At 34.4% G+C, this 10000-nt stretch overlaps 1 long non-coding RNA gene across 4 annotated transcripts in view; it reads right to left on the reverse strand.

Annotated features, from left to right (window-relative positions):
• LOC106870403 (uncharacterized) overlaps positions 1-4889 on the reverse strand; it is a 40865-nt gene extending 35976 nt beyond the window's left edge. For 2 of the 4 annotated variants that reach the window (XR_016243358.1, XR_016243359.1), the window contains exons 1-2: positions 4515-4886; positions 1289-1599 (exon numbers count right to left, since the gene is read on the reverse strand). This is a non-coding gene — a long non-coding RNA (uncharacterized LOC106870403). Of the gene's footprint in view, positions 1-1288; positions 1600-4514 lie in introns of all 4 variants that reach the window. The other 2 variants (XR_016243357.1, XR_001409518.3) reach the window with 2 other exon arrangements.
• Positions 4890-10000: the final 5111 nt, after the last annotated feature.

Below are 10000 nucleotides of genomic sequence, written 5' to 3' on the forward strand. Positions count from 1 at the left end.
GCTTGAGCAGTGAATAGATGAGATAGCAGTTTGACCAAAATGTTAACCCACAAAAATTTTCATATATGAAGCTGCAGTTCCGGTTTAAAAATCCTCAATTGGGTCCTTAGATCTTGCATTTTGGTTGGCGCTTAGGATTCTCCGCTAATCGAACAATACAGTCGATGATACATCGGCTTTTCCATTCGACGTGGTAGGGTAAAAAGACCCCTTTCGGTCATGAATGACCATGGGATTGCATCTACGAGGCACAAGTCCAGGCAGGTTGTTTACGGATGACCAGCAGTCGCACATGCATACCAGCCTCCCCTCTCCCCGCTACCGACGTTATCTGAGGAAAAGGCAAAGGCCGATACAGCTTGACACCAGTGATGTCGCAATTCATTTCTATAGGTGAATGAACTGGAGCAACGTGAAATAAAGTGTCTTGCTCAAGAACACAACACACAGCCTGGTCCGCAAATCGAACTCACTGCTCCATGATTGTGAGCCCGACGGTCTAATCACTGAGCCGTACGCCTTTATATTGGATAACAGTGTAGAATTTTTAACCTGACGTATTAATAAGGAAATGTATGCACTACCTTGACTTCTCTTGCTGAATCGAGAATCTGGTTAAGATTCTAGGAATCTATTTCGAACCAAATGCTATGGAGAATAAAATTCATTCAACAATTGAGAACAGAGTGGCTAGAAAGGGCTTAAACAAAATTAGAAGTATTTGGCAGTTTTGGCGAAAGTGGCCTACGAATATCCAAATCGCTTCGGTGGTTTTCTACCTGCTGACCTATATATCTGAAAAGATTGGACTATGTTCTTCCACTTCTAATGGAAACAACAGTTTCCTCTGATCAAACGATCCTTTTGATTCTAAAGTCCTGTTCAAGGGAGCCTCGGGAAACAAAAACAATTGCAGCGTGGAAGGTGTTTATAAGCAATTTAAAACCACACATGCGGTCTCAAAGAGACGAAAATATTTTGGAAAATTATATTTAAATGTTGAAGTGAATCTAACGGTTTTTGTTTGTTTCTTAATGGCTTATAAATACCTTCCATGGTGCAATTGTTATTTCAGTGATATATATTTGCTAATGCTTCTTTTGACCCCACCAAATTGCAAATAATAAGTTTCAATAAATTATTCCTATTCATAAAATTTTTTTATCACATTAATTTCACAATTACAGGTTATCAATAAATATTCAAAGAGAAAGTAATTATGTTTTGCCTACAAACAGCAGAATTTACTCTTTTACTGGCAGAATAATTTGTAAAATATCATACTCACCTCAGTAATAAGTAGTTTCAAGTTGCGGACGGAGAGCAGAATAAATCGTAATAGGTTGTCAGTAGAATTAACTGTTTGACGATTTTAGTAAATCTCACTTTTTTGTCTTTTTTCTCTTGAGCCCGTGGATTTCAAAGGTTGTTTACTCGGTTTCCATGGCGAATAAGTGACCGATAACACAAAATTTTGCGGGTAGGGAATATTTCGGATCTTTTTTAAAACGGGGGCCCACATTTTTCATTAACGAAACACTTTGAAACTTGGAACACTGGTAGAATGTGTCATATAAAACATCTTTTTCTCTTAGTCTTCTTTAAAAAAAAAGAAATTCATAAATTATTCCATGTTAAAGTTGTCGTATTTCTGTAATTTCAACCAATCACTGACGTCCATTCAGCCGATATACATTAAGTGCTGACTACATAAACAAACGATTCTGAAACAATTAACCCTAACCCTAACCCTAACTCTAACCCTAACCCTAACCTAAGGGTTAGGGTTAGGGTTAGGGTTAGGGTTAAAGCAAATTTAAAATGAAAAAAGCAAATAAAACGAAGGTATGGAGATTAAATACGCTTTACATCGCTTAATCAGCCAAAGGAGTAAATGTAAACAACTGAATACTTGTCAGTGATTGGTTGAAATTATCGAAATAAGACAATTTTTTTACATGAAATAAATTCGAATACAAAAATATTTTTCTGTTCTATAACACAAAATAGATAAGTATACGAAGTTTTAAAGTCTTTCCGTACCAAAAACACTACGTAAAACATTAATGAAAAATGTGGCCCCCGTTTTAAAAAAGATCCAATATTTCAATTGTATCACCCTCAGTACTTCACTGATACTTCAATTCATTAACACACGAAGAGACGAAAGGCAAAGTAGTGCTGCTAAGCATTCTGTCCGACATGCTGACAATTTTGCCAGTTCGCCGCCTCACTTTTTTTTTATCACCTTTCATATTTTTTTTTTTTTTTTTTTTTTTTGCCTACACCACAAATTTTTTTCTGTCCCTCAGACATTGAGTTGTCGCGTTCGAGCTGGCAGAATTGTCAGCATGTCGGACAGGACGCTTAGCAGCACTACTTTGCCTTTCGTCTCTTCGTGTATTCATGAAATGAATGAAATGAAGTACCAGTCAAATACTGAGGGTGATACAATTGAAATGTTCCCTACCTCCAAAACTGCTGGCCTTGGATTCTGCAACGAACCAGACGTTTCACAATTTTGTTCCAAAAACCGTTTAATGTTTTCCGAAGAACTTTGATGTTTTAGCAGTGGATCTTTGTAAGTTAACTATCTACAAATTTGAATACATGTTCAAGTGAACTATAATACTCGAAGAAGTGTTGATATATTGGTTCCTATCTCTGGCACAAGGCCAGCAATTTCAGGAGAGTGGGAAATGTCGATTGCGTCAATTGGTACTTATCTTATCGATTCCCGAAACGATGAAGAATAAAGCCGACATCGGCGGAATTTGAACTCAGAACGTAAATACGAACAAATGCCACCAAGCATTTTGTCCGGTGTGGTAACGATTCGGCCAGTTCATCACCTTTACAAAAGTGTCAATATATACTTTTCTACTGTAGCCAGAAATTTTGGGGAGGGAGCCAGTCGATTAGATCGACCCCAGTACCCAACTGGTACTTAATCTATCGACTCCGAAAGGATGAAAGTCAAAGTCGACCTCGGCGGAATTTGAACTCATAACGTAAAGACAGACGAAATACCGATTTCTTTATTAGGCATAAAGCCCTAAACATAGATGGGGACACTACAAGGACAGACAAGACCACAGTGGGGACAAAAAACATAAAACGAATGTAAATGAAATGAAAGTTATATAAAAGTGAAAAAATGAAAATGGACGCATGCGCCCCACTCCCATGCAGTACCATTTAAACCATTATATGTATTATTTACAATTGTTCTTTTTTTTCTTTAATTTCATACTTTTTTTTATTTTTGTCTTTATTAGAACTTCATTAGTGGTTCGATATCTCTTAAATCCACCACTAGTGGCAACTCTTTAAATTCCGCCTCCACTCCTGGCGGGTCAACGTTATCTCCACACATCTCTTTCTATTTTCTGTAGTTTTCCTCTTCTATCAATATTGCCTTCATATCCTCCGCGTAGACGTATGAAGGCACCTTCACTCTTACTATTGAGTGTAACTTGATTATTTTATTTGTTTGTTTTAATAGCTAGTTTCCTTTCGGGGTTAATAAAATAAATGCCAGTTAATTACTGCGGTCGACGTAATCGATCTACCCCGTTCCTGCAAGATAACTTGCCTTGTGCCAAGATTTGAAGGCAATTTGTAGCTAGTTTATAGATTTGATTGTGAAATATACTTGTCTACTAAACATGGATATATTAACAGAAAATTGAATATTTTTGTAGAACTAAAGTAACTTCACAACAAATCTAAAAGATATTAGAAGTTTAAAAGAAAAAATATACAAGATATAGGGCCATCACATATCTATAACAGACAAACTTAATTAAATCTCTACAACGCTTTGGACCCTCGACACCCGACATTCCAGTTTAAATTTCAGTTCGAAAGAATAGAAATTAAGCTCTAATATTTGTATGGATAAAGATGTGTTGTCAAATATAATTGTCAAATGAAAAAAAAAAGAATTTTTTTTTAATATTCCCTTCCTCCAAAGCGGCTTGCTGACAGAATAGTTACCGCGCCGGGCGAAATGCTTAGCTGTATTTCGTCTATCTTTACGATTCTGAGTTCAAATTCCGTCGAGGTCGACTTTACCTTTCATCCTTTCGGGGTCGATAAATTAAGTACCATTTGCGTTCTGGAGTCGATCTAATCGACTGCCCCTCCCCCAAATTTCAGGCCTTGTGCCTACAATAGAAAAGATCATTATGAAAAAGGCAGCGAGCTAGCAGAATCATTAGCACGCCAGACGAAATGCTTAGCGGTATTTCGTCTGTCTTTACGTTCTGAGTTCAAATTCTGCCGAGGTCGACTTTGCCTTTCATCCATTCGGGGTCGATAAATTAAGTACCAGTTGTGTACTAGGGTCGATCCAATCGACTGTCCCCCTCCCCAAAGCTCTCGGGCCTTGTCCCTAGAGTAGAAAGGAATATTTCCTTCCCCCATCGGACGTGTCAAACATGGCCCTATTTTTTGGTGGTATGCTCCATAAAAATATATTTTCTCCAAAAATAAGACAAAAATTGTTTTACCTTAAGTGGATTCAGTATATAAATAGAAATCAAGGGGCTGGCAGAATCGTTAGCACGCCGGACAAAATGCTGCTAAGCATTTTGTCCGTCTTTATGTTCTGAGTTCAAATTCATCCGGGGTCGACTTTGGATTTCATCTTTTCAGAGTCGATAAAATAAGTACCAGTTGCACCCTGGGGTTGATTTAATTGACTTAGTCCCGCCCCCGACTTTGCTGAAACTAATATATATTGAAACTAATATATAGGCAGAATATAGTCGTTTCTTTCATATTTCGTTTCTCCAAATAAATTACTTGAAAATCAACTCGGTAAATTATGATGTCATAATAGAAATTTCTTGAAATTGTCATACGAAATATAGAGCAAAGTAAAAAGAAATATCAAATATATTGCTTTTTTTAACTTTCTGAAGAATCATGATTGAGATGACGTCATAATACAACATTTTTCAAATTCTGCAAAATGTCATATTTCATGAAATCATTGAAGTAGTGTTACGGACGGACTCACGGATGGCTGTGAGAAAGATAGCTTTCAATATTATATCGATTATCAACATCTTCATCAATCATTCAGTCCATGTAAGTAGATGAGAAGATTAATTTCTGTGTCTGAATATTTTTTAGATTGCTTAGAATTAGGTTGTCAAGAAAGTTCTTGCGGTTTTTAACCTCTAAATTCAGATGTACATATCTCCGCTCAGACAAAACTTTATTAATCGAAATAAACACCATTAGAATAAACACACTTTTGCCAACGCAAAACAAGTTTACATATGCCAGTAGCGTAAAAATCCTGCGTTCTGGTGGCGATGAAGTCGTTGAAGGCATGTTTGGCATCGTCTTGGTTTTTGAAGCATTTCGCACGAAGGAAGTTGTCGAGATGCTTGAAAAAGTGATAGTCGGTAGTCGAGAGGCCTGGTGACAATGTCGGATGAGGCAGAGTTTCGTAGCCCAATTCGTTCAACTTCTGCATGGTCAGTTGTGTGACGTGCGGCCGAGCGTTGTCGTGGAGAAGAATTGGTCCTTTTCTCTCGACCAATGCTGGCTGTTTTTGTTATATAAACCACATAGCCTCTCTCTCTTTTACCCTTAGCATTCCTTTCTATCTTTATATCATCTTCTCTTCTTCATATAGATTGATAGATAGACGGATATGTAGATAGATAGATAGAGGGATATGTAGATAGATAGATAGATAGATAGATAGATAGATAGATAGATAGATAGATAGATAGAAAGATTGGTGTGGCTGGGTGGTAAGTAGCTTGCTTACCAACCACATGGTTCCGGGTTCAAAACCTTGTGAGTGGATTTAGTAGACGGAAACTGAAGGAAGCTCGGCGAATATATATATATATATATATATGTGTGTGTGTGTGTGTGTGTGTGTGTGTGTGTGTGTGTGTGTGTGTTTGTCTCCCCCCATCTACAATCGCTTGACAACCGATGGTGGCAAGTCTACGTCCCCGTAAATTGGCAGTTCGCCAAAAGACACCGATAGAATAAGTATTAGGTTGACAAAGAATAAGTCCTGGGAATCGATTTGTTCGACTAAAGTCGGTGCTTCAGCATGGCCGGAGTCAAATGAGTGAAACAAAAGAATAAATTATTATAAACATACATACATACATATATATATATATATATATATATATATATATATATATATATATATATATATATATATATATATCATGTAAGTAAAGTTTTAAATGAGCTTAATATGTTTGAATTCTGAAAGCAATATAGTAAATCACAGCATTTCTCTGCACTATCATAAAATGGCTTGACAAAATTTACGATAATAATCATATTATAAATTAAGTTAGGTTTATTTGTTCGCTGATCAATAAATCTTGTTTATTTATTTACTTCCCATGATTTCTATTTTGTGCCGTAATCCCTCGTTGCTTAAATTTCATCATTTTTTACTAAAGTCACTTAAAAGAAAGTTACCATATTTTCGGGCAAATTTCCCAATTGGAAACCAAATCCTGAGTTCCACGTGACTTTGCAATACTTAATAAGAAAATTATTGCTTTTCCTTTCAAATGAAGGAATTTCTACGAGTATATATATATATATATATATATATATATATATATATATATATATATATATATATATATATATATATATATATCCATACATACATACACACACACATATATATGGAGAGAGAGAGAAAGAGAGAGAATGAGGTGGAGGGAGAGTCAGAGAGAGTGTGAGAAGTTAAATACTACTGAAATTATTTACACGTAAATGCTCTATTTATATGTATAACAACACATGGATAAATATATGCATGTTACTTTATGATTGAATACATACTAACATTGTTAGTATATATTGTATTTCTACTGTATGTGTTTATTTGTATATATATATATATATATATATATATATATATATATATATATATACTTATATGCCGTTATAATTTTATGTGTGTTTGTGTGTATATATGTATACATATATATATATATATATATATATATATATATATATATATATATATATATATATATATATATATATATATATATATATATATATACATATATATACACACATTTATAAATATATAACGCCATATAAGTATCGGTATATTTGTGTATATTATATAAATATATTTGTATATCTTACATATATATGTATATACGCGTGTGTGTGTGTGTGTGATATATATATATATATATATATATATATAGTGAGAGAGAGAGAGGGAGAGAGAGAAAGAGAAAGAATGAGAATTCACTAGACATTTGTAACAAAAATTGTATGAGCTTCTCCTGTGTGTAATTCAGCTCATGCAGTTTCCTTAGCTTGCATGCATGTAGTAAGACATACACACACTAAGACACACACACACACACACACACACACACACACACACACACACACACACACACACATCCACAAACACACACTCGCCCACACGTGCACGTGCACACTCCTACACAGACACAATCACGCACACGAATTGAAACTTGGAATCTGAAATTTCGCTCCTGGTGAACGTGATTCAGAATTTATTACAGTTTTGCCCATTATTGTTATGTAGCAATAAATTATACACAGATACATACGCACATACTTAAATATATATATATACACACATATACACATACCCATATACATATATGTATGTAAGTTTGTATATGTATATATATATATTTACATGTATGTGTCTGCGTGTGTGTGTGTAATTGTGAATTAATTGGTAGAAGGAATTGTATATAAGCAGCATTGTAATTGGCAACGCTGCATTTACTTTTGTGCACTGCACGCACTTTTGTATTGGCATTTCGGTCTACAATAATGAATTCATGTCTATTAATGGCTCTATACATTGACTCTGCTTGTAAACACAATTTAAAGTTCAACGAATTTATAGCGGTAATTATTTGTCCGCCATTTTCGATCATCTTTTACATCTAAATATATTATGAGAAAATGATTGCAAACAGCCAACGTGATGTCATCCTTTTACGCTTTCGCAGTAAGATTCACCGCAAAGTGTATGGCCTATTTTAGACTACAAGGGAGATAGGTTTTTCATTCCTTTATACAGGTAAGGAAATGATTTATCATTACTGGTTCGTTGAGGCAGCCAATGTGGGTTAAATGTTTTCTAGTAATCCGCTAACATTCTCCTCTAGTACTAAATTCAAAACTAACACCATTGTGATCACCTTTGCCATTTTCGACAGAATTCATCATAATACTCTAATATATTCATTCAAATCATTATAAAGCCTCACCTAAAATATTGTCCAAGTGCCAAATGGAAAATACATAAATTTGTCTATATATTCTGAATAATTACAAGGTGGGAGGTCATGTACAATAAATAAGAGATGCATTATGAAAGAAACTCTACTGACTTCATACAAATTATCGAGGAAGTCCCTATTTTAACACATGGCGGTTTCAGTACTGTAGCTATCTGAAGTTCTGCTTAATAAATTGCGCTGTAATTTGAAACAGGTTAATAATAAGCTCCTTTTCAATGAATAATGGTTGGATTCCGTTACGCTTCTGTTTTACACGTGCTCACTAAATGAAAGCTGATCTGGCTGACGCGAAAACAATGAGAGTTAAAATTTCAGTAAGTATAACCGAATTAGCAACTAAGGCAAAAAGTCATAAAATCAGTGTGTGTGTGTGTGTGTGTGTGGCTGTGTGGTAAGAGACTTGCTTACCAACCACATGTTTCCAGGTTCAGTCACACTACCGACCAAACCCTTGTGAGTGGATTTGGTAGACGGAGGCTGAAAGAAGCCCTTCGTATTCTTTTATTCTTTAAATTGTTTCAGTCATTTGACTGCGACGATGCTGGGGCACCGCCTTTAGTCGAGCAAATCGACCCCCATGATTCTTTGTAATCCCAGTACTTATTCTATCGGTCTCTTATGCCGAACCGCTATGTTACGGGGATGTAAACACACCAGCGTTGGTTGCCAAGCGATATTGCGGGACAAATACAGAAGCACAAACATGCAAACACACACACACACACACACACACACACACACACACACGCACACACACACACACACACACACACACACACACACACACACATATATATATATATATATATTGCATGCGTGTGTGTATGTGTGATTGTGTCTCTGTGTTTGTATATATATATATATATATATATATATATATATATATATATACATATATTATATATATGTATATATAAATATACTTACATATAAATATTTATGTATATGTATTTGTATATATAAATATATACATATATATAAATACATATATGCATATATACATACATATATATACATGCATATATATATATATGTATATATATATATATATATATATATATATATATATATATATATATACCTATACATATATATATATATATACATACATACATACATATATATATATATATATATATATATATATATATATATATATATATATATATATATATATGTATGTATATATATATATATATATATATATATATATATATATATATATATAACGTTGGAGCTATATCTGAATCAATCTGAACAGAAGACAAGAAACCCCTTGTTTTTCCACCGTGCGTTTGCCTTTAGAATTCGATAGAGAGTGTATATCCAATAATTCATTGAGATTAACATAATCGATTAATATACGTGAAGCTGGTGCTTATGCTATGACCACACTCTAATGCGTAAAAGGTGCGTAAGAATTACAGATTAATTGATTACTGTGGTTTGCAAGCCACTTGAAATTTCTCACTACAATATTTGTATGTTAACCCGTTGTTCTCGCTTATCGTTAGTTTAAGAAAAGATTACAGGATAATAACGAAACTCAGCCATTATGATAGACGTAAGAAAGGATAAAAACAGAACTGTGTGGAAGTATATATATATATTGTTAAATTTACAAAAGAAGGAAAATATCTCCACTACTCGATTAAAATTCAACAATAGTAGAAGCCGCGAGAATT

Source organism: Octopus bimaculoides, chromosome 10 (assembly GCF_046866305.1).
Source record: "Octopus bimaculoides isolate indiv1 chromosome 10, ASM4686630v1, whole genome shotgun sequence".
Taxonomy (NCBI): Eukaryota; Metazoa; Mollusca; class Cephalopoda; order Octopoda; family Octopodidae; genus Octopus; species Octopus bimaculoides.